Source organism: Saimiri boliviensis, chromosome 5 (assembly GCF_048565385.1).
Source record: "Saimiri boliviensis isolate mSaiBol1 chromosome 5, mSaiBol1.pri, whole genome shotgun sequence".
In the NCBI taxonomy this organism is placed as follows: Eukaryota; Metazoa; Chordata; class Mammalia; order Primates; family Cebidae; genus Saimiri; species Saimiri boliviensis.
The window spans coordinates 41,161,058-41,186,968 of NC_133453.1; the positions used below are offsets into that span (position 1 = coordinate 41,161,058).

General features: G+C 37.8%; 1 long non-coding RNA gene across 1 annotated transcript; it reads left to right on the forward strand.

Moving 5' to 3' along the window:
- The first annotated feature begins 36 nt into the window (after positions 1 to 36).
- Positions 37 to 23,917, forward strand: LOC141584560 (uncharacterized). The gene is made up of 3 exons (XR_012517662.1): positions 37 to 214; positions 1,996 to 2,065; positions 20,719 to 23,917. It is a non-coding gene; the product is annotated as an uncharacterized LOC141584560 (long non-coding RNA).
- Positions 23,918 to 25,911: the final 1,994 nt, after the last annotated feature.

A 25,911-nucleotide genomic window follows, 5' to 3' on the forward strand; every position in this document is an offset into this window, starting at 1 on the left:
AGAGCCGGCGAAGTGCCAAGACTTGAAGAACCAAGTACTACCAGCGGGAGCTAGCGGCAGTTGCGGCGCATGCGCAGCAGCCGGATGGCCGCAGGTCGCCGTTCGATAATCTGTAACGTATAGACTTCTGCGTATACCAAGCTCTCTGTTTCTGTAGGTTCACATGCGATTTATCTGGTCTTCCAGGACTTAAAAGGGAGACAGTCCCAAAGATGTGAGTAATTCTGTCCGTGAGAAGTTTTCTACATGCCCTGAAAGAAGGGAATCTCTCTCCTCAAACCTTGAGTTTCATAAGTAGAATTATTATTATAGATACACGACGATCACTATGTTCATGGGGAATTTGTGGTTATTTATGCAGCTAATTCACCTCTGCTTGGTAGCAAGAAACAGGGCACATGGTCGAGGACAGGAAAAAACGGGTCGAAGCACTACGCATTACTTGGTGTTTTGCAACTGATGAGATTTGCTATTTGGAGGTTTTCAAAAACGAATTTAAACAGTGTAGGAAAGTCATATTTGTCCAGCAACTGTCTGTATCCAGTTGAGTAGGAATAAGATTTGATGAAGTGTATGCTCACGCCTGTAATCCCAGCGCTGTGGGATGCCAGGCAGAGGATCACTTGAGTCCAGCAGTTTGAAACCAGCATGGGTAACATAGGGAGGCCTTGTCTCTACTAAATTTTTTTGTTTTTAATTAGTCGAGCATGGTGGTGCGTGCCTGTAGTCCAAGCTACTGGGGAAGGCTGAGGTGGGAGATTGGATCGCTTGAGCCCAGGAATTGTATGCTGAGATGAGTTGTGATCCCACCACTGCACTCCAGCCTGGGCAACAGAAGCAGACCCTGTCTCAAAAAATAAACTAAAAACAAACAAACAAAACAGGAAAATGTGTGCATGCGAGGATGAGATCCAAGTACTTGGGAGGCAAAGCACTGTAAAGAACCTTTGGGAGAGAATATTAATGAGAATTACAAAAACTGCAGCCAATATTTATTGAGGGTTTACCACCGGCCAGAAATCTAAGCACTTTATATATAATTGTTCTGAGTGTATATATGTGTATTTAAGCACACATACTGTTTTATTTGGTCTACATATGCAAATATTAACAAATAGCTTGGAGAAGGAACATAAATGAGCAAGTTGTGTGTGTGTGTGTACACACACACACTTAGTGACAGTATACTAACCTAATGTGGTCTAAATTACTGCATTCCATCTGACATCAAAATATTTTTATCAACCAAAAATTATTCAATTAATTACTAAAGAGATCTGCTTTCTAAAATAACTGGTTAAAAACAAGTAGAAATTAATTATACAATAATGAGTATATAATGACATTTAGGCAACCAGACTTCACTCTGTTTTGCCAATTGCATACATGTTACTTACCATTGTTAAATACAGGATTGCTGAAATGTAATCTAAAAGTCCAAACATGTACATGAATTGCAAATGCAACTTTTGATTTGTGGTCTTGTTTTTAGCTTAAATTTTCAATGAAACCTTTTTTTTTTTTTTGAGACAAGGTCTCACTTTGTCACCCAGGCTGGAGTTCAGTGGCACAATCTTGGCTCACTACAATCTCCACCTCCTGGGTTCAAGCAATTCTCCTGCCTCAGCCTCCTGTAGCTGAGATCACAGGTGTGTGTCACCATGTCCAGCTAATTTCTGTATTTTTTTAGTAGAGATGGGGTTTCTTCATGTTGACCAGGCTGGTCTCGGACTCCTGATCTGAGGTGATCCGCATGCCTCAGCCTCCCAAAGTGCTGCGATTACAGGCAAGAGCCACTGCCCCCAGCCTTAATGAAATCTATTCTTATTGAAGGGGATGGAGAATGTGTTTTAGAAGAAAATTGTAGCAAATACTAAATACTACAAAGTTGTCTCAGTATCTCTAAGATATTTAAGGTCTTTGAGAAATACAAGTAAAAATTTAAAGTGTAGAGTACGGAAACAGACTAAAGTAAGCACAATTGTTTCCCTACAGTCAAGAGATTTGTACAGCCTTACAGGAGACACTTCCAGAGAAAGTAACCACTCTCAATTTATTAGCTGAGGTATGTATGTCATTTATGGTAAGTCACTGATGCTGCAATTCCTTCTCAGAGCTCCCCTTGATATTACTATAGTATTTTCTGTCTCCATCCCTCTGTCTTCTGCTAGGAGACCAATTTTGTAAATCACTGCTTTTCTAACAATCACTGGCACAGATGGCCAAGCATTCTCCCTTTTTTATTCTCTCAGAGCTGGTTTTCCATCCCAGAATGAGATCTTACATTAAAAAGTTACTCTAATTTGTTGTGTGAGTTTTCTCTGCTCTAACTGATAGGGTTCTGCACAGAGATTTTGTTAATGCTTAATAGTGTCCAAAAAGCTATAGCTCACCTCTGGACTCTTGAGAGTTCTCAAGGGATCCTGCTGAGCTCTCAGATCTTTTAAATGCTATTCAATATAACAGAAAAGTTGCAAAATTGGAAGGAATCCGAGAAAGGCTAATTTACTTTGGAAAGGACAGCATTAAAAAGCACCAACTCCAATATTTATAGGGGCCAGGTCTATATTATAAATAGTAAAATTTGCTGTAAGTAAACAATAGGGAGTGTAAACACTGGCAAACTACAGAGACATGTCATATTTGAAGAAGGCAGTCTCTATTCACTACTATGCAGTTGTAAAATGAAGGCAACATTTTCCTAAATCTTCAAATTTTTAAGAGATTTCTTGACACAAGTCAAAAATACAGATTTTTATGTTTCATTTGCCCACTTGCAAATGTTGACAACTAATTAAATTTACTTGTAAAACACTATTAAACACTCATGTGTTTGGCCTACGGCCACAAATGTACAACTTCTCTACTAGTAGAGGTGAAATGAATGGATATAGGAAGGCAGGAGATGAGGAGAAAAAAAAAGACAAAACAAAAAGACTGGGTGTGGTGGCTCACTCCTGTAATCCCAGCACTCTGGGAAGCCAAGGTAGGTGGATCACTTGAGGTCAGGAGTTCAAGACCAGCCTGACCAAGATGGTGAAGCCCTGTCTCTACTAAAAATACAAAATTTAGCCGGGTGTGGTGGTGGGTGCCTGTAATCCCAGCGACTCCAGAGGCTGAGGCAAGAGAATCACTTGAATACGGGTGGCGGAGGTTGCAGTGAGTGGAGATCACGCCACTGCACTCCATCCTGGGCAAAACAGTGAGACTCTGTATTAAAAAAAACAAAACAAAGAAAAACAAAACCCTAAATTGTGGCTTTTTCTGTGAGCAATTGAGAGGGAAAAGAATAGGGAAAAGATTTTTTTTTTTTTTTTTTGAGATGGAGTCTCTCTTGCTCTGGTATCCCAGGCTGGAGTACAGTGGCATGATCTTGGCTCACTGCAACCTCAGCCTCCTGGGTCCTGGTTCAAGCAATTCTCCTACCTCAGCCTCCTAAGTAGCTGGGATTACAGGCGTGAGCCACCAATGCCCAGCTAATTTTGTATTTTTTAGTAGATATGGGGTTTCACCATGTTGGCCAGTCTGGTCTTGAATTCCTGACCTCATGATCTGCCCACCTCAGCCTCCCAAAGTGCTGGGATTACAGGTGTGAGCCACCGCGCCCGGCCGGGGAAAAGATTTTAAGAAGTTCTGTGAGAGTTTAATTGGATCACATGTGATGTTCTTTAAGAGTTTTAAAAAAAAGTTTTAAAAAATTATTCTTGGTTTCGAACAGGTTTTTTTTGTTTTAGTGTTTTAATAATCTTCTGTGCCAAAACTGGGCCTTGAGAGGAACAGGCTTCATGTGAAGTATGCCACTCTGGCATATAATTTTGCTCCCAAAATGCTTGATAAAATAAAAATTAGAGAATAGAACCATTTGGGGATTTGAAAGCTTATTCTTTGGCTAGTTTTACTAGCTAAATTACACCATGTACACTGTTCCTGTGGTATGTAATTTACTAAACATGTGATTCCTCAAAATGCAAATCACTACATGTCAAGACCTTGCAGATTATCTTTAGCACTCAATGAATCCTCAAATGCAATAATTAGCTAACAGTACTTGAATATATTGTACTTTACCCACTGTTAAAGGGTTGAAAAGAAAAGAATCAATTCAAAATATAACAAATTCTTAACAAAATACTAACAAACTGATATGGTTTGGCTCTGTGTCCTCACCTAAATCTCATCTCAAATTATAATCCCCCTGTGTCAAGGGAGGGACCTGTAATCCCCACTTCTTGAGGGAAGGAGGTGATTGGATCATGGGGGCTGTTCCCCCCATAGTGTACTTGTGATAGTGAGTTCTCACAAGAGCTGATGGTTTTATAAGTGTTTGACAGTTCCTCCTTCACACACTTCTCTCACTTCTGCTGTCCTGTGAAGCAGGTGCCTGCTTCCCCTTTCCCCATGATTATAAGTTTCCTGAGCCCTCTCCAGCCATGCAGAACTATGAGTTAATTAAACCTCTTTCCTTTATAAATTACCCAGTCTCAGGTATTTCTTTATAGCAGCATGAGAATGGACTAATAACACAAGCCAAACCCAGCAACATATGAAAAGAATCATACATCATAAAAATGTGGGATTTATCCCAAATGCAAAGCTGGTTTTTAATCTCTGAACATCTATTAACATTATATACCATATCAATAGAATTAAAAAAAAATGACATAATCATCCTAATAGGCACAGAAAAAACATTTGACAAAATCTAACACTCTTTTATGATTAAAAACACTCAACAAACTGGAGTTTAAGAGAACTTCAACCTAATAAAGGGCTTTATGAAAAACCCACAACTAACATACTTAATGATAAATGACTGTTTTTCCCCTAATAATAGGATCAAGATAAAGATGTTTACTCTTGCTACTTCTAATCAGTATCATCCTGGCAGTTCTAGCTAAGGCAATTAGGCAAGAAAAAGAAATAAAAGCTATGTAGACTGGGAAGGAAGGAGTAAAGCCATGCAGATGACAGGATCTTGAATATAGAAAATCCTAGGGAATCAACTAAAAAATTGTTATAAATAATGAACAAGTTCAGCAGGATACAAAATACAAGTCATATTTCTATATGAGAGCAATACAAATATAACAATTCCATTTACATTAACATCAAAAGATAGGAATACATTTAAAGAAATGCAAAAATTATATAGTAAAAGCTACAAAACATTGTTCAAAGAAATTTAAAAAGACCTCTCATATTAAATGGGAGGAAATAGAAAGATCTCCCATATTCATGGATCAGAAGACTTACTATTATTAATATGACAATTCTCTCCAAATTCAGATTCAGTGCCATTTGTATCACAATTCCAGCTGCCTCTTTTGCAAAAATGTTTAAGCTGATCCTGTGATGTATATGGAAATGCAAGGAACCCAGAATAGCCAAAACAATCTTGGAAAAAAATAATCAAAGTTGGAGGGCTCACATTTCACCATTTCAATACTTACTTATAGAGCTACAATAATCAAGACAGTGTGTGTGGGTGTGAGGATAGGCACATAAAACAGTAAAATAGTATTGAAAGTCTAAAAATAAACCTTAAATTTATGGTCAAATTTTCAAAAAAAAGGTGCCAAGATAATGGGAAAAAAAAGTCTTTTAACAAGTGGTACAGGGTCAACTGGATGGACAAATGCAAAAAAAATGAAGTTGGACCCCTTCCTTGAAGCATTCAAAACACAAAAGGGGGTGTAGCTCTAAATATATGAGCAGTTTGAAACTATAGAATTTTCAGGAGAAAAAAATAGGAGTAAATCTTCATGACTTTAGCTTAGCCTGGGTCTTCTCATATATGGTACCAAAAGCACAAGAGTCAAGACAAACAAACAAAAGAAGACAAATTGGACTTTATCTAATTAGAAAAATTTAGTGCTTCAAAAGACACCGATAGAAAATGAAAAGACAACCCACAGAATGAGAGAAAATATTTGGAAATAATGTGCTGGTTGTGTTAGTCCATTTTGTTTTGCTCTAAAGGAATACCAGAGATTGGGTAATTCATAAACAAAGGAGGAGGTTTATTTGGCTCACAGTTATGTAGGCTATACATGGCACCAGCATCTGCTTCTGGTGAGGCCTCAGGAACACTTTACTCATGGCAGAAGAGAAAGGGCGCTGGCATGTCACATGGCAAGAGAGAAGGGAGGAGGTGCTAGGCTCTAGCAACCAAATCTCACGTGAGCCTATAACCAACCACTCATTACCATAGGGAGAGCACCAGGCCATTGCCTAGAGATTTGTCCCCATGACCCAAACACCTTCCATTAGATCTTGCCTCCAGCATTAGGGACCACATTTCACCATGAGGTTTGGAGGGGACAGACATCCAAACTATACCATCGGTTAAAGGATTTATATCCAAAATATAAAAACCATTCTTACTACTCAGAAATAAAAAGACAACCCAATTTTTTAAATGAGTAAAGGATCTGAATAGACATTTCACAGAAGATATACAAATAAACTGTAAGCACATGAGAAAATGCTCACCATCATTAGCCACTAGGGAAATGCAAATCAAAACCATAAGAGATACCATGTTATATCCACCGGGATGGTCATAGTAAAAAGACAGATAATAAAAAATGTCAACAAATTTGGGCACTCATGCATTGCTCTTAAGAATGGTGCAGTGGCTTTAGAAAACAGTTTGACAGTTTCTCAAAATGCTAAATGTGGATTTACCATGTGACCCAGCTATTCTACTCTTTGGTATACATTCAACAGAAATGAAAACATATAACCACACAGCAACTTGTTCACAAATGTTCATAGCAGTACTATTTATAATAGCTAGAAAGTAAAAACAACACAAATGTGTATTAACTGATAAATGAATTAAAATGTAGTATATTCATATAATATATTGATATTATTGAATAATAAAATATTAATAATAACAAAAAGGAATTAGTCTGGGCATGGTGGCTTGTGCCTGTTTTACAGACTTTGGGAGGCTGAGGTGGGAGGATTCCTTGAGCCAGGAGTTCAAGACCAGCCTAGGAAACATAGTGAGACACTGCTTCTATTTTTTTTTTAAAGTAATTAAATGCTGATCCAAGCTACAACATGGATGAACTATGGAAACACACTAAGTGAAGGAAGCTAGTCACAAAAGACCACAATTTGTATAAGTCCATTTATATGAGTGCTCTAAAAATTGAGTATCTATCTGTAGATTCAGAAGTTAGATTAATGATTACGTAGGGCTGGGGAAGAAAAGGAACTAATTAAAACCTGGTCACTAAGTCCACTGAAGGGGAGAAGAATTAGCCTTTACCATTTGAAGAGGTTCTACCTCTTAAAGGGAGGAATATCAAAACTCTTGTCAATATATTTTAAAACAACCATATCCAAGCTCACTCTAGACCCATCAGAATTCAGAGAACTTTGAACTTAAGCACAAGGTAAATAAAAAGAAATAAGATAGACTTAGCTAAGAGTAGATTATTGTCAAGTCCAACAGAGCTTAAAGGTTAAAAAAAAAAAATGATAGTATGAAACTAAACCTTTATCTTGAAAACTTGGGAAGCTACTGAAGAATTTTAAATGGGGAAACTCATGATCAGATCTGCACTTCAGAAAGATCACTGTTACAGCAGTATGGAGAAGAAATTAAAGGAGACAAATGCAGTCAAGGAAAGCCACTTGGATAGCTACTTCAGTACACCATATATGTCTGTTATCTATTGTCACAATAATGCTGTAGATAAGCCAATCTAAAATTCAGTGACAAAACAATAATATTTATCATTGCTCATTAACCTATTGGTCAGCTGGGCAGTTTTGCTGATCTGGGCTAGTGTCAACTGATCTTGGCTAATCCCTGTATTCAGATGACAGAATGGCTAGGGGCTGGCTTGTTTATGATAGCTTCACTTGCATATCTGGTGACTAGCTATTATCTATGGCAACAGAGGTGACTAGGCTATGTATCATTTGTCATCCAGAAGAGTAGTCTGGGCTTATTTTCATGATGGTAGTGCCTAGGAGAATGAGCAAAAGTGAAGCCAAGACTTAGAACTTGCATGTTATCCAGCTGCTGCATTCTATTAACAGAGCAAGAAATAAGGCTAGCTCAATTTAAGGAGTGAAGAAATAGATTCCACCTCTTAATGGGAGAAACTGCAAAGTCACATTGCATAGGACATAGATATAGAAAGAGTTGAAGAATTGTAGTTATTTTTGTAATCTACCAGAGTCCATTCTCTGGCCACAATTACTTACATCCTTCATGATCCCTCCTCCTACCCAAAAATATTGTATCTTGGCATTTGAGAAAACAGGAGAAGCAGGAAGTTCACTCTCATCTTTCCTTCACTTTTCTTTTATGGTAGCAGGCCATAAAACATAAATTTCCTGACCTTCCCCCAAAGGAGATCATATTACTCTCATGTCAGAGATACCTTTCCTATATTCAGAGGAAAGGAACATCCTTATCCTAAAGGCACAGGGTCACAGAGAAGAATCTGAACAAACAAGTCTGGGGGAACAAACAAGTTCCCCCCAGTTTATTACCATGAGATCACACCACTTTTGTTCATATTTCTCAACTTTCCACATCTTTATCAAACATAGCATAAAGATATACAAATTTCCCTATGACTTTTTTATCAAACATAGCATAAAGATATACAAATTTCCCTATTTGTATTTGTACATTTCTGAAAGCTCCTATGTCATGTCAAACTTATATTAAAGAAATTTTTATGCTTTTCTCCTATTAATCTTCCTTTTGTTATAGGGGCTTCAGCCATGAATCTGGTGATTAATGAGAAAATAATTCTCTTTTCCCATACACTCACATACAAATACATTCACTCCTACTCCAAGATACCCTAATTTTCATCCAATCACGGTTTCATACTTCAGAATTTCATGTTCTATGTTGGGTACCAATGTGGCAGCACTCCCTGATATGCAAATCTATAAAGTGAAAAAAGTTATCTGTCCCTCTCACACACAATATTTAGTGATGAAATAAGACATGGAAAATCACAAAAATACTGCCATTCAAAAAGAGAAAAGTTAGCACACTTCAGTTCTTGGTTCTGAGCAATTCTGAAATTCCTCTGGACACATGTTATCAGATCCCTCTATTCCTGGGAAAGCAAATATTCCTTGATTGGAGCCCAGCTTAACTTTCTAGGAGTGGCTCTATATTCCATTGTGTCCTGTGAGTTTTGGCTCTAGATTCTAAGCAACATATTATGAGATATCTTTTCTTCATCATCCTTTGAATACATCTTAAGTAGCTCATGTGGCAGCTGACTAACTTTCTTAACCTGCTTTCTGCCAATGGTAAGTTAGGGATCCAAAGGTCTTTTTGCATGTTAGAATGCTGTCAGTCCTTTTAAAGGCATGCTAATAGCATTTTTACCTATAAAATTTACTTTAAAATTATGTTTCCTATGTATTTGATTATAGTCTATGCCATGCTTCAAAACTCACAACCCATAATTGTGTTTTTGGTTTTGGGGAGTTTCTTTGAGACAGAGTCTCACTTTTTTGCCAATACTGGAGTGCAGTGGCACAATCGTGGCTTACTGCAGCTTTGACCTCTGAGGCTCAAGCAGTCTTCCCACTTCAGCCTCCCAGATAGCTGGGACCTCAGGCATGCACCACGCTCAGCTAATTTTTAAATTTTTTTGTAGAGACAGTCTCCCTGTGTTGCCTGGGCTGGTCTCAAACTCCTGGGCTCAAGCGACCCTCCCACCTTGGCCTCCCAATGTGTTGGGATTACAGGCATGAGCCACTGTGCCCAGCCTCCATAATTGTTTTTAAAATATGCCTCTCACTAGACGTCGTGGTGTGTGCCTATGGTCCTAGCTGCTCTGGATGCTGAGGCAGGAGGATCACTTGAGTTGAAGAATTCTGGGCTGTAATGCGCTATGCTAATTTGGGGTCCACACTAACTTCAGCATCAGTATGGTAACCTCCCAGGAGCAGAGGACCACCAGGTTGCTTAAGGAGGGGTAAACCAACCTAGTTCAGAAACAGAGCAGGTCACAACTCTAGTGCTGATCAGTAATGGAACTGCACCTGTGAATAGCCACTGCACTCCAGTTTGGGCAAGATAGTGAGATTCCATCTCTTAAACAATAATAATAAAGCATGCCTCTGTATATAGAGATTTTTACTTTGGGAAAAGGTTTCTGTAAGACCATGACCTTAAAATTCCAAAACCCCTCTGCCCTGCTGATAAGATCGAATAGTTATTACTTTAGTTCTTTCAAAGACCTGTATGAAGGATCTTATATTTATACCTTTTATCCTATCTTTGGCCACCAGGCTATATTTTAGTTGGAGAGACTGGAGATAGAAAGTTTTATTTTCCAACATAACAAGTCCTGGACCCTCTATATATCCTTGAAATTTTGTTTGGCAATTGGCCATTTTTAACTCTTGTCTCTTTCTTTCTGTATCTTTTCATACACAATTAGGAGTTGATACCATCAGCATTCTTAGTGAAGAACTCCTTAGTGAAATAGAGAAGTTCATAAAATGCTTTTGAGAAGATGGAATAAATAGGCATTTCTGTATTCCTCCAGAGAAGTACAAGTAAAAACCCTGGACATTATTTATAAAACAGAAAAAGTCTCTGAAAGGTAGAAAGGAGAAAGCAGACCACCTAGGGACTTCAGGACTCAAGGAACAAAATGGTGGTGATAACTTGGATATTCTTTTTGCCTCACATATTGCAGAATTGGAGCTGAAGAAGCCAGCAACTCAGAAATGCCACTAGCTGTAGACCAAAAAAAAGAAAGAAAAAGAAAATCCTCAAAAAGAGCTTGTAAGCCAGGCATGGTGGCCAATTTCTGTAATCCCAGCACTTTGGGAGGCTGAGGCAGGCAGATTGCTTGAGCTCAGGAGTTCAAAACCAGCCTGGGCAATATTGTGAAACCTCATCTCTACCAAAAAAATTAAAAAATTAGTTGAGTATGGTGGCACACATCTGTGGGCCCAGCTACTAGGGAGGCTGAGGTGGGCCTGGGGGGCAGAGGTTGCAGTGAGCTGAGATCATGCCACTGCACCCCAGCCTTGGTGACAGAGTGAGACTCCATCTAAAAAAGGGACCAGGAAAGCCAGAAGCAGTGGCTCATACCTGTAATCCCAGCACTTTGGGAGGTTGAGGTAGGCAGATTTACATTAGGGCTCACTGTTTATGTTAGGTTGGTGCCATTAAAATGGTAAAGACCACAATTACTTTTGCACCGCCCTAATCTTTATATTCTTTGGATTTTCAGAAATGTGTACTGCCATGAATTCACCACTATAGTATCATAGTAAATAGTTACACTACCCTAAATTTCCCATGTTCCACCTAGTCATTGTTCCCTTGGAGACCTCTTGTGGGGAACATTCCCTTGTGAGACCCCCAAAAGGCGTGAGTCTCACTATACGGTGAGTTTGATCCCAAACACAGTTTCCTACTAGAGGCAGTCGAGCTATCCGGAAATAGGAACTTAAAGATGAATGATCAGTTTCTAATATCAACCACAATATCGTTTGGGCCTAAAACTATGTGTTGCTGCTAGACCGAGTGACCCCCTGCCAGCAACCGGTTCCTGCTTTTAACTTTTTTATGACTCTTTAAGAATAAGCCTTAAACCTTTTCTTTACTTACCTGACTGCCTTGTACCCTAGATAATGGTTTAACTGTCGGGATATTTGCAAAGCAAATGCCACCATAAGGGATGGCTTTGATTTCTGACTCAGAGACTCCTGAATGGGGAAGTTGAGATAAGTTGAGTCAGGAGTAGACAAAGGAGAATCCAGTTAAAAGATATTCTGATGAGCAAAACCAGAAAACCTTTTCACATCTCAGTTCTAAAACAAGATCAAACCAGAGACACCTGCAGCCAGGAGGAATAATGTCTGGATGTAAACAAGCTTTGTGATCACAAGAAATTCTGTTACTTTTTACAACCACTGATTGTGTATCTGACTTTTCTATTGTATAGGCCATGTAAGGTATACATTTGCATTTCCTCTTGCAACCACTGATTGTGTATCTGATTTCTCTCTTGTATAGGCTATGTAAGGTATACATTTGCATTTCCTCTTGCTATGATGTAAACCAGAGCAGAGGAAAGTGTATTTATTCCTGGCCTTTGAAAAATAAAATTTGCTGTTTAGGCACAGCCTATTCAGCCCTCCAGACGCCTCGCTTTCTCTCGCTCTGTCTTTATTATTTTTCCAAGCGCACTCCCTCTTCCAGGTATTGGGACCCTCTTGCAGGTCGAGAGACCCCCGGCAGACGTGCCTACCCGTCCCTGACGGTCCCCGACAACCTCTCATCTTTTCACTGTCTCCATAGTTTTACTTTCTCTAGGATGTCATGCAGTTAGAATTATATAGTAGCCAGCCTTTTCCAATTGGCTTCTTTCACTTAGCAACATGCATTTAAGTTTCCTTCATACGTTTTTGGCATGATACCTCATTTTTTTAAATTGCTGACTAATATTCCATTGAATTTGTGAATCAGTCTATTCATTCACTTATTGGAGGTTACCTTGGTTGCTTCCAAGGTTTCAGCAATTATAAATAAAGCTGTCATAAACATTTGTGTGCAGGCTTTTGTTTTGAAATATGTTTTTAGGTTATTTGGGTAAATACCAAAAAGTGCATCTGCTAGATTGAGTGGTAAAAGTACGTTTAGTTTTCTAAAAAACTGTCAAACTATCTTCCAAAGTGGCTATACCATTTTGCATTCTTGCCATCATTAAATGAAAGTTCCTGTTGCTCTACATCCTCATCAATATTTGGTGTTGTGAATGTTTTGAATTTGTGCCATTGTAATAGGTGTATGATAACTCATTATTTCATTTTGTAATTCCCTGATGTATAATGTTGAATGCCCATTCATAAACTTATTTCCATGTGAGTATTTTCTTTGGTGAGGTGTCTTCTTGGATCTTTTGCCTATTTGTTAATTGGGCTGTTTTCTCACTGCTTAGCTTTTAACAGCTCTTTAATCATTTCAGATATCAGGCCTTTATCAGACATATTTTTTCCTAATATATAGCTTGTCTTCTCTGTGTGTGTGTGTCTCTCTCTCTGTCCCTCTATCTCTATCTCTGTCTATCTCTCTCTTTCTCCATGACTAGGTCTCACTATGTTGTGCAGGCTGGTCTCCAACGAGGACCAAGCAATCCTCCCACATCAGCCTCCCAAAGTGCTGGGATTACAGGCATGAGCCATCATGCGCAGCCTTTTTTATTCTCTTAACAGTGAGTTTCACAAAGCAGAAGTTTTAATTTTTAAGGAAGTCCGACTATCAGTGTTTTCTTTTATAGATTGTGCTTTAAGTATTGTACCCCAAAAGACATCACCAAACCCGCAGTCACCTAGATTTTTCCCTGTTTTCTTCTGGAACTTTTATACTTTTTCATTTTACATTTAGATCTGTGATACATTTTGAGTTAGTTTTTATGAAAGATGTAAAATTTGTGTCTATATTTCTTTTTTATTTTGCATGTGGATGGACCGTTGTTTCAGCACCGTTTGTTGAACTATCTCTGCTCCATTGTATTGCCTTGCTTTTTTGTTGAAGATCAGTTGACTGTATTTATGTGGGTCTATTTCTGGGCTTTCTGTTCTGTTTTATTGATCTAGTCAGTAGTCTTTTAACAATTTCCCTTATTTGCTCATGCTCATTTGAGTTGAATTTTTATCAGTTGGAGCAGAAATATCACTGATTAATTCAAGCACCATACTAATCTCTTTATATAAATATAATCACAAAGTGCTTTTGAAAAAAATGAGGAAAATCAGACTTTGCAAAGTGAAGTAACACGTTCAAGATCATACTTCTAATAAGTAACAGAACCAGCATTTGAAGCCAAGTCTCTCTGCCTGTCTATACCATACTGCCTATTAAAGATGAACTTGTTATTCCTTAATGGGACTAGCACAGTTGCTCTAATATTTTGTCTTCTGCTAATAACTGCCTTTAATGACACTATAGTTGCTTTCTGAATTATGTACTTCCTCCTTAGGTAGCATTGAAAGCCTAACCTTCTTCTCTAGCTTTTTCCAATGATCTGTTACATGCTCAGTAAGGCTACACTGTCACCTTGTATTGCACCCTCAGTTTTACTATGCCAATACTGTTACCTAACCTATTCCTTATATGTGCATTGCCTCTCCAAATATTAAAATTCTTTTTGTCAGAGTCATCCAAATTGCCATCTTCTCCCTCAAACTTTCTCAAATCTATATCCCCATCCCACTCTAAAACCAGAATTGAGCATTCCTTCCTGAAAACGATAGTTACATTTTAACTTCTTTTGTGGCACAACTTATTTATATTTTAGTAATATGAAAGCAATTTGTCCTTAATACTACATTGTCACCTCCTCAATACATGTACCATGTAGGACCTGGCATTCATTAAAAAAAAAATTGAGTACATAATATTTATACCAAAAACTGTGCTAAGTGCAAGGGTTGCAAAGATAAAAGACACAGTCACTGCCTTAATGAAAGCTTACCATCTAGTAGGAAAAATCAGACCAGAAATCAATTACTTTTCTATCATTTAAGTTTAATATGGAGGTAAACCTCCGGTACTATGGGACAGATCACAAAGTTCAGAGTACTTAATACAATTGAGTTTGGGAAAGAGGGAATACTTTCCAGAGGAGAATGAGTTGGAATTAGGCTGCTGAATCAACAACATATGTAGTCCCAGAAAGATCTAAGAGGGCATTATGCATTTGGAGTGCAAGTAGTTTGGAATACTATAGTGCTTGAGTTAAAGAATGGCAAAGGATGAAGCTGAGGATATAAGGAGGTGTCATATCTTTAAGAAATATCTCAGTTCTGCAGAGGAGTTTGAATTGTTATTCTGAAAGACATAGAAGTCATTATAAGGTTTTAAGCAAGGAAATTTCATGATCTCATTCATGCTTAGATGGTTGTTCTAACAGATATGTGGATAATAGGTTGCAATTAACTGGAAATAATGACAGTAAGTAAGACCAAGTAGCAAGATGTTACAGTAGTCTAGGTTAAATAGTATTAGGCCAAGAAGAGGGGACATATGTGACAGATATTTAAGAGTAGACTATAAGACTTAGTGACTTCTTGCATATGAAAAAGAGGAATCAAAGATAGTATGCAAATTGTGATTTGTGTGATTATCAAAGTTTGTGCTTAGTCAAGAGAAAACAATAGGAAGAGCCTATTCAGGACATAAGTCAGATATTTATTTTTAAATTTTTTCATTGTGAAAAATTTCAAACACAATAATAGAGAGAATAGTATAATAACCCTTTTCTCTTAAACCCATCACACCAGGTTCAACACTTTTAAAGCATTTGTCACATTTGCCTCACTTGCTTCATTTTTTTCTTTTTATTCTTTTGTTAATTTTTCTCTCTTTAGAATTTTAAAGCAATCAAAGGCATCATGTCTCATATTCTCTGTAGACTTCAAGATTAGTTGTTCTATTAAATGTTCTGTGGTCTGGATTTATCTGTTTACTTCTTTATGGTGTAAGTTAACTTTTTCCATACTCTTTTATATTTCCTGTAAATTGTAAGAAAGCTTTATATATTCCATTGTATTTCTATGACATATTGAAATACAGGCCTTTTTAAAGACGTTATGGTTAATTGTGTGTCAAATTCAGAGGACCACAGGGGGCCCAGATACTTGGTTAAACATTATTCTGGATGTGCCTATGAGGGTGTTTGAGGATGAGATGGACATTTGTATTGGTACACTGAATAAAACAGATTGCTCTTTTTCATGTGCGTGGGGCTCATTCAATCAATTGAAGGCATAATTAGAACAAAAAGCTGAGTAAGGGAGAATTTGCTTTCTCTGCCTTTGTCTTTGAGCTGGAACATTCCTGCCTTTGGACTTGTACTGGAACTCAGACCACTGGCAATACTGGTTTTCAGATCTCCAGACTTAGACTGGAATTATACCATCAGATCTCCTGGGTCTCAAGTTTGCTAACTACAGATCTTAGAATTTCTCAGCCTTTATAATTGTGAATTTTCTCTGTTCCTTATAAATATCCCAGTGACTCAAAAGGCTGAGGCAGGACAATAGCCTCAGGCTAGGAGTTGGAGACCAGCCTGAGCAACATATATGGCAATACTTTGTCTCTGCAAAAATGTACAAAAATTAGCTGGGCAGGGTGCCACATGCCTGTCATTCTAGCAAGCTACTCAGGAGGCTGAGGTAGTTAGATTCCTTGAGCCCAGGAGTTTGAGGCTGCAGTGAGCTATGGTTGAGCCACTGTACTCCCCGCTGGGAGACAGAAGGAGACCCTGTCTCCAATACATAAGTAAATAAAATATCACTTTGTTTCTCTGTCTCACACTTTCTTTCTCTCTCTCTCTCTCTCTCTCTCTCTTGCTCTCTCTCTCTCTCTCTCTCTCGCTCTGTGTGTGTGTGTGTGTGTGTGTGTGTGTGTGTGTGTGTACCCTCTTGGTTTTGTTTCTCTGAAAAATCCTCACTAATACTACGAAAGTTTCCTTTTTTAAATTAATTTATTAATTAGTAATCATTTTCTGTGCAATATGCCACATATATTTCTGCTCCCCTTTAATAACTTTTTGTGTATATGCAATATAGTTTTTCAATTTTTGTAACACTAGGTTCCACTATATGTACAGTACAAATCAGTTAATCTTTCCAAGTCAAAGATTTACATTTGAAAATACGTATATAAGAAATACATAAGAATGACAATGATTTTCTTTACATAAATGACAAGGACACCTGGAAACTCTGAAAGTTAAATTTAACATCTTTAGTTTTCCAGTCTCACTAAAAAGTTGATCCAGCTTTGCCCTATTTTTTTATTTTAAAAAATTATTATTATTATTATTATCCTGTAGAGACAGGATCTTTTGTTATGTTGCCCAGACTGGTTTTGAACTCCTGGGCTCAAGTAATCCTCCCACCTCAGTCTCCTAAAGTGCTGGGATTACAGGCATGAGCCACCATGCCCAGCCAAGGTTCCCAATTTATGAATGAATTCAACATATAATTTGGTGGTGGTGCAAAGTAATGTTTTAAGATCTCAGATTCTCTAAACTTATTAACCTAAATAGTTACTTTCTTGTGCCAATTTAAAGAGGTGCCCTTTCCTCTTCTACTGTATAAATTACCAAGACCCATCTTCTTTCTCCTCATCCGCAAAAGCCATCTTGCCAAGAGAGCCTCTACTGCCAAAGGAGCTCTCCCAGGAGGTTCTATCATATTACCAGAGGGTCTGATGCTACTAGAAGATAAACAACCCCTTCTCACACTGCCAAAATTGGGAGAGATATACTTCCAAAATGAAAATTGGAATTCATTTATTCTTAGAAACAATGTTAAAAGATAGGTACTTAGTACTTCACGTATTTTTTTTTTTTTTTTGAAACAGAGTCTCTGTTGCCTAGGCTGGAGTGCAGTGGTGTGATCTCAGCTCACTAACAACCTCTGCCTCCCAGGTTCAAGCAATTCTCCTGCCTCAGCCTCCCAAGTAGCTGGGACTACAGCCGCCCACCACTACGCCCGGCCAATTTTTGTATTTTTGGTAGAGATGGGGTTTCACCACATTGGAAGGCTGGTCTCAAACTGCTGACCTTGTGATCCACCCACCTCGGCCTCCCAAAGTGCTGGGATTACAGATGTGAGCCACTGTGCCTGGCCTACATCACGTATTAAATGGCTTCTTTATGGTCTACTGTAGGAACATCAGACTGTTTATGGCATGTCTATTACAAGTTCTAAACAAACTTCTCTTTGGAAAAATCTTGAAAATTAAGTTGAGAGCTTCTTATATGTGCTGGTTACCAAGGAGAGGGGAACAGTTCACCTCAGCAAGAAGGAATATTTTATTGCTGACATTGTTTAGAATTGATATCACATGATGATTATCATTGAAAGCAGATCTATTTTTAGTCTATTTTACTATTGTTTTTAAATTTTCTCCCAGATAAAGCGCTTTGGTTGCCTGCTCCAGGAGCTGATGGTTTTACTCTCCCCTTAGCCCCACTACTTTGTACACCACTGCTTATAGGGGCATTAGAAGCTGTGAATTGGAATTAGAGTTCTGTTGTAAAAAAAAAAAAAAAAAAATCAAATAAAATGAAGAATTCGGAAGGATAAAAGCCTGGACATGAATCTGTGTTCTCCATTTTACCAACAAGACAATTTGGGGCTAATAACATCCTTTCTGAGCCTCAGCTTTCCCTTTACTAAAATAGGGTTAAATATTTATTTTTGTGAGCATTAAGTAATGTAATTTAAAGCTCTGGCACTTAGCATATACCCTTAACCAAAATTGATTTTCTCCTGTAGTAAACATTTTCATATTTTCTGGTAGCTCATGATGTTTTGAATCTATTTGCTATGTTTAGGGAATTTCCAATCTCAATATAAAGTGGTGTTTCCCCAAGGTAACCTCTGAAAATTTTTCCAGAATCTCAAAGCTAGGGACAGCACACCTGCAAAAAACTGATTTGGAAGTTAGCAGCTTGAGAAAGGAAATATTCTACTTCGAAAACAATTTGCTGATATGACATTTGGGATGGCAGTGCTTGCAAGGCCACAACTAGTGCAGTAGTGGGCTTGCTGGGCAGTGGGAGCGGCAGCAGTTATATGTAGTGTTTGGTAGGGTAATAATAAGTTGTCGCAGTGACTTCGTCATTGGACCAGTTTTATAAGACAGTTTTAAGCATTGGTCCTGCAAGCATTGTTCCTGCAAGCTTCCATGCCTGTTCCGCTAGCCTCCCATTGATTCTGAGTCCTCCCAACTCCTTTTAACAAACTTCTACTCAGTCAGGCAGAATTCGCTTCTATTACTTACAACTGTGAGCCCTAACTGAAAACATATTTTTTCCTTTGAAGTATTGTTACCTGTAACACGCTAAGGAGAATATTAAGGTAGAGGCAGTAACGATATAATTTATAATCACTGTAAACAAAGGTGCATATTGCTGGAAAACAAACTCTAGAAAAGTTTAGTGAACTATTATTAAGCAGAAATTGAAGAATGTATGTTTTAGGGAAATTATACATAATATTGGAATATTTTTGCCAAGTTTCTCTATTACTGTTGTAAATAGTTAGGAGACCTTAGACTTTTTTGTCCTCTAAAAGAAATTATCTTAAAACCAGTTTATGTAAATTTTCAATCCATGGAGATATATATATGTATTTGTTTTTTTGAGACAGCGTCTCTTTCTGTCACCCAGCAGACTGGAGTGCAGTGGTGCAATCTCAGCTCACTGCAACCTCTGCTTCTAGGGTTCAAGCTCACTTCAACCTCTGCCTCTAGGGTTTCTGAGTAGCTGGGATTACAGGAATGCATCACCATGCCAAGCTAATTTTTATATTTTTAGTAGAGATGGGATTTTACCATGTAGGCCAGGCTGGCCTTGAATTCCTGGCTTCAAGTGATCTGCCTGCCTCAGCCTCCCAAAGTGCTGGGATTACAGACATGAGCCACTGTGGCACTGGGCCAGTATTGATTCTTTATAGCAGTCCCAAATGACTTTATCAAGTCAAAGCCAGAATCAAAATGAATCAGGCATTATATGGCATGTTAAATTTCTAGAGCTCAACACAGCTCCCCTAATCTCAGCAGCAGCAACAGAGTGGCAGCTCTTTCTCATTGCAGTGGGGAAATAACAAAGCAAGAGTAAAACTGCTGTTGCAAAATGAAGCACATCGCCACATTTCCGTCTAATGCGTTATACTTCATGAGTCTCCCAGGAGCAGAAAAGCACAACAAAGTCTTTAAAAGTGAATCCAGATGTCGGCTATCACCATAGAAGTGCTTTAATTATCAAAAAAACAAAGAAATAACTCCTTAGGTACATTCTAAGCAGGTGTTTATTCACAGAAAACAGAATAGCTGAAGAAACAGCTGTGGCATTATATCTGCTTCAAGATTAGGGAAGAAAATCACAACTTTAATGACAGAGAGACTATCCAGGGAGAACACAGAAAGATCACAATTATTAGAATTTGCAAACATTAACCTATATGACATAATGACTGATTAACATTAATTATTCCATTTTACAGATGGGAAACGTAAGTACTTTGTATTATAGTCATGCCTAATTTAAAATCTGTCAGTCTTTGACAAGTTCACTACATGATGAATTTATTTTACAAGGTCCTTTATACATATCATATAGCATGGGTTTGTTTATATATATATATATATATATATATATATATATATATATATATATATAATGTTTTAACACAAATTTGTATTTTAGGAAAATTAGAAAATAAAAATTAGCAAACCATCTCTAATAACTGCTAACGTTTTAGATGAAGGGATTTTTACCTCTGGATCTATGGTTAGGCTTCACAGGATCTGTGGACCTCTGAACTAAGTAAAAAATGGCAGTATGTTTTGTCCTGGGGTGAGAGTCTATATACTTAGGTTCTTAGGGGTCTATCATTAAAAATTAATAACTCTATTCTCTAGACTTTATATATGTGACTATAAGGCCAAAGATTCATTACAGCTTATTAGTCACAGCTTGAGAAGGAAGACGGCCTTTGTCTAAATGTTAAATGGGCCCAAATAAATAGTAATCTCTAAAATTTGGCTTAACTTTTGTACAGCAATGTTGCAAAATTACTGAATATTAGGAAAAGATTTTCTTTCTTCTTTAAGATTTGTCCTTTTTGTTTTTGTTTCTGTGCATGTGTTTGTATGTGCAATCTGACAATTACCAGATGGACAAGAAGAATAAACAGATGCTTTTGCAACTCACATTGGTTGGGAAGATCTGGCACAAATGAAGTACCTATAAGGAGCAGCAGAGTCAATGTGGTGATCCCATGGATGAATAACTGAAACCTGATATACGTGACAGCAGAAAATAAAAAGCAAATTGAAAAGGCGAGAGTGTGGAGATAAATAAGGAAATGAAAGAACTGATGAAGTCACTTGGATGGACTTAAAAAGCTGCGAGTAAGGTCTTTGTTTATGATTGAACTTAAGAGAGAATTGAGGGACCATCTACCTTTGATGTTAATGAGAAAGTAAAGAGGAAACATATTTAGAGATACCCTTTGGTGAAAAACACATAGATGGTTGTGTCCATTGATGCATCACATTATTTATTCAACAGACTCTTAGTGAGAACTTACTGTGTATGAAGGACTACGGACTGAAGCATATATAAGAAAGAACTTCTGGTCCAAGGAATTTACGAGATAATTGAGGAAATACAAATACAAATCACTTCTGCAAAGCAGCAGAGACACAGTTGAGGAATTGTAATGTTTGTGAAATCAAAGTGGTACAAGTAGTCAAAAAAGTCCTTACAGAATGGTATTCAAAATGGGCCTTAAGATAGAAATCAGACTGATTGTTAGCTGGAAAACAATGAGAGAAAGGACAAGACAAGAGAAGAAACCAAGTACAAACGTATGTGGGGGTAGGAAAGCATGGCATGGGTAGAAAATGCCAGGTAAATTGACATTGTGGAAAAATAATGAGTCTAGTATGTGGGGACATGGCAAATAATGACTCTGGTTTCTGCAAAACCCCAGGGAAAAGAAAATGAAATCCTGAACTATGGCAGTAACAGAGTGGGAGGGAAAATAGGATTAACTAGAGAAATATTTAGAAACTAAGAATCTCAGGATTTAGAACTTCTTGAGGAAGCCATCATGAATGCTGGCTCCAAAGCTGGATTATCAACAAACTAAAATATTGGTACCTTAAAGTTATAATCAAATCCTACCCACCTATTAGAAACTATAAGAAATAGTTCTATCTTGTCTCATATCTCTACCTCTGTTAATCTCCATTTGGGCCAAGCTTCCTCAACATGTCTATTCTCATATTACTCCAATTACAACTTCCAGGGCCTTCATATTTCAGAAGTCATGGAGTTGCATTCTATATGAATTGTGAATTGGGTACAAAGTGCATAATGCCCTACAGCTTCTGAAATCTTTCATCGTGACCTCCAAAATGCCCCCCGGCATGTCTAACTCTGCGATGAACAAAACACCTTATGACATCAACCTGTTTCTTGAGGTTCCTTGCATTAATGGAAATCGGCCTGAGCTCCGATGTCTTTGCTTCTCTTGCAGCCCTCCCATGTCAAAGCTGTTCTTTATTTCACCTGTTTTTTTTTTTTTTTTAGGTATTTTTACATTTATTTTCATGCCTGTAATACCTTATGAATTTATGTGAATCATTGAAGATTATATCTGCCTTCCTTTCAAACTAGCTATGAGATACTCGATTCTCCCTTGGCAAACTGTTCATTCTACACAACTGGCAATCTCCACAGTTGATTCTTTAAATTGGGTTGATTCCAACCTCCTCAGAAAAGGATATCAATGGAATAAGTTTTTTTATTTGTATTATACCTTAATTTCTGGGATATATGTGCAGAATGTGCAGGTTTGTTAAGTAGATATACATGTGCCATGGTGATTTGCTGCACCCATCAACCCATCATCTACATTAGGTATTTCTCTTGATGCTATCCCTCCCCTAGTCCCCCACCCCCTGACAGGCCCTGGTGTGTGATATTCCCCCATATTCCCCTCCCTGTGTCCATGTGTTCTCATTGTTCAACTCCCACTTATGAGTGAGAACATGTGGTATTTGGTTTTCTGTTCCTGTGTTGGCTTGCTGAGAATGATGGTTTCCAGCTTCATCCATGTCCCAGTAAAGGACACGAACTCATCCTTGTTTATGGCTGCATAGTATTCCATGGTGTATATGTGCCACATTTTCTGTATCTGGTCTATCATTGTTGGGCATTTGGGTTGGTTCCATGTCTTGGCTATTGTGAATAGTGTTGCAATAAACGTGTGCATGTGTCTTTATAGTATATAAAGACACTTATAATTCTTTGAGTGTATACCCAGTAATGGGATTGCTGCGTCAAATGGTATTTCTGGTTCTAGATCCTTGAGGAATCACCACACTGTCTTCCATAATGGTTGGACTAATTTACAGTCCCTCCAACAGTATAAAAGTGTTCCTATTTCTCCACATCTTCTCCAGGATCTGTTGTCTCCTGATTTTTTAATGATTGCCATTCTAACTGGTGTGAGATAGTATCTCAATATGGTTTTGATTTATATTTCTCTAACAACCAGTGATGATGAGCTTTTCTTCATATGTTTGTTGGCTGCATAAACGTCTTCTTTTGAAAAGTGTCTGTTCATATTTCCAGTTTTTTATGAGGTTGCTGGTGTTTTTCTTGTAAATTTATGTACTTTGTAGATTCTGGATATTAACCCTTTGTCAGATGGAGAGATTGGAAAAATTTTCTCCCATTCTGTAGGTTGCCTGTTCACTCTGATGATAGTTTCTTTTGCTGTGCAGAGCTCTTTAGTTTGATTAGATCCCATTTGTCTATTTTGTTGCCATTGCTTTTGGTGTCCCACTCGTGAAGTCCTTGCCCATGCCTATTTCCTGAATGGTATTGCCTAGGTTTTCTTCTAGGGTTTTTGTGGTTTTAGGTCTTACATTTAAGTCTTTGGTAAATAATGACTCTTTAATCCATCTTGAGTTAATTTTTGTATAGGTTGTAAGGAAGGGATCCAGTTTCAGCTTTATGGATATGGCTAGCCAGTTTTCCCAACATCATTTATTAAATAGGGAATCCTTTTCCCATTGCTTGTTTTTGTCAGGTTTGTCAAAGATCAGATCATTGTAGATGTGTGGCATTATTTCTGAAGACTCTGTTCTGTTCCATTGGTCTATATCACTCTTTTGGTACCAGTATCATGCTGTTTTGATTACTGTAGCCTGGTAGTATAGTTTGAAGTCAGGTAGCATGATGCTTCCAGCTTTGTTCTTTTTGCTTAGGATTGTCTTGGCTATACAGGCTCTTTTTTGGTTCCATATGAAATTTAAAGTAGTTTTTTCTAATTCTGTGAAGAAGGTCAATGGTAGCTTGATGGGGATAGCATTGAATCTATAAATTGGTCATATCTATAAATGGCCATGTTTTACCAGTATGGCCATTTTCACAATATTGATTCTTCCTATCCATGAGCATGGAATGCTTTTCCATTTGCTTGTGTCTGCTATTATTTCCTTGAGCAGTGGTTTGTAGTTCTCCTTGAAAAGGTCCTTCACATCCTTTGTAAGTTGTATTCCTAGGTATTTTATTCTCTTTGTAGCAACTGTGAATGGGAGTTCACTCATGGTTTGGCTGTCTGTCTGTTATTGGTGTATAGAAATGCCTGTGATTTTTGCGCATTGATTTTGTATCTTAAGACTTTGCTGAAGTTGCTTATCAGCTTAAAGAGGTTTTGGGCTGCAACCATGGAGTTTTCTAAATATACAACCATGTCATCGGCAAACAAAAAATTTGACTTTCTCTCTTCCTATTTGAATACTCTTTATTTCTTTCTCTTGCCTGATTGCCCTGGCCAGAACTTCCAAAACTGTGTTGAATAGGAGTTGTGAGAGAGGGCATCCTTGTCTTGTGCTGGTTTTCAAAGGGAATGCTTTCAGCTTTTGCCCGTTAAGTATGACATTAGCTGTGGGTCTCTCATAAATAGCTCTTATTATTTTGAGATACTTCCATCAATACCTAGTTTATTGAGTGTTTTTAGCATGAAGCGGTGTTGAATTTTATTGAAGGCCTTTTCTGCATCTATTGAGATAATGTGGTTTTTGTCATTTGCTCTGTTTATGTGATGGGTTACGTTTATTGATTTGCATATGTGGAAACAGACTTGCATCCCAGTGATCAAGCCAACTTGATTGTGGTGGTTAAACTTTCTGATATGCTGCTGGATTTGGTTTGCCAGTATTTTATTGAGGATTTTTGCATTGCTGTTCATCAGGCATACTGGCCTGATATTTTCTTTTTTTTTTTATTGTGTCTCTGCCATGTTTTGGTATCAAGATGATGCTGGCCTTATAAAATGAGTTAGGGAGGAGTCCCTCTTTTTCTATTGTTTGGAATAGTTTCAGAAGGAATGGTACCAGCTCCTGTTTGTACCTCTGGTAGAATTTGGCTGCAAATTCATCTGGTCCTGGGCTTTTTTTGGCTGGTAGGCTATTAATTACTGCCTTAATTTCAGAATTTGTTATTGGTCTATTCAGGGATTTGACTTCTTCTTGGTTTAGTCCTGGGAGGGCATATGTGTCCAGGAATTTATCCATTTCTTCTAGAGAGTTTTAGATTTTCTCATTTATTTGCATAGAGGTGTTTATAGTATTCTCTGATAGTAGTTTGTATTTTTGTGGGGTCAGTGGTGATATCCCCCTTATCATTTTTATTGTGTCTATTTGATTCTTCTCTCTTCTTTATTAGTCTGGCTAGCAGTCTGTCTATTTTGTTAATCTTTAAACAAAAAACAGCTCCTGGATTCATTGATTTTTTTGACGGGTTTTTCATGTTTCTATCTCCTTCACTTCTGCCCTGACCTTAGTTATTTCTTGTCTTCTGCTAGCTTTTGAATTTGTTTGCTCTTGCTTCTCTAGTTCTTTTAATTGTGATGCTCGGGTGTTAATTTTAAGTGTTTCCTGCTTTCTACTGTGGGCATTTAGTGCTATGAATTTTCCTCTAAACACTGCTTTAGCTGTGTCCCAGAGATTCTGGTATGTTGTGTCTTTGTTCTCATTGGTTTCAGAGAACTTATATATTTCTGCCTTAATTTCGTTATTGACCCAGTAGTCATTCAGGAGCAGGTTGTTCAGCTTCCATGTAGTTGTGCAGTTTTGAGTGAGTTTCTTAATCCTGAATTCTAATTTGATTGCACTGTGGTCTGAGACGTTGTGATTTCCATTCTTTTGCCTTTGCTGAGTAGTGTTTTACTTCTAATTATGTCATCAGTTTTAGAATAAGTATGATGTGGTGCTGAGAAGAATGTATATTCTGTTGGTTTGGGGTGGAGAGTTCTGTAGGTCTGCTTGGTCCAGAGCTGAGTTCAAGT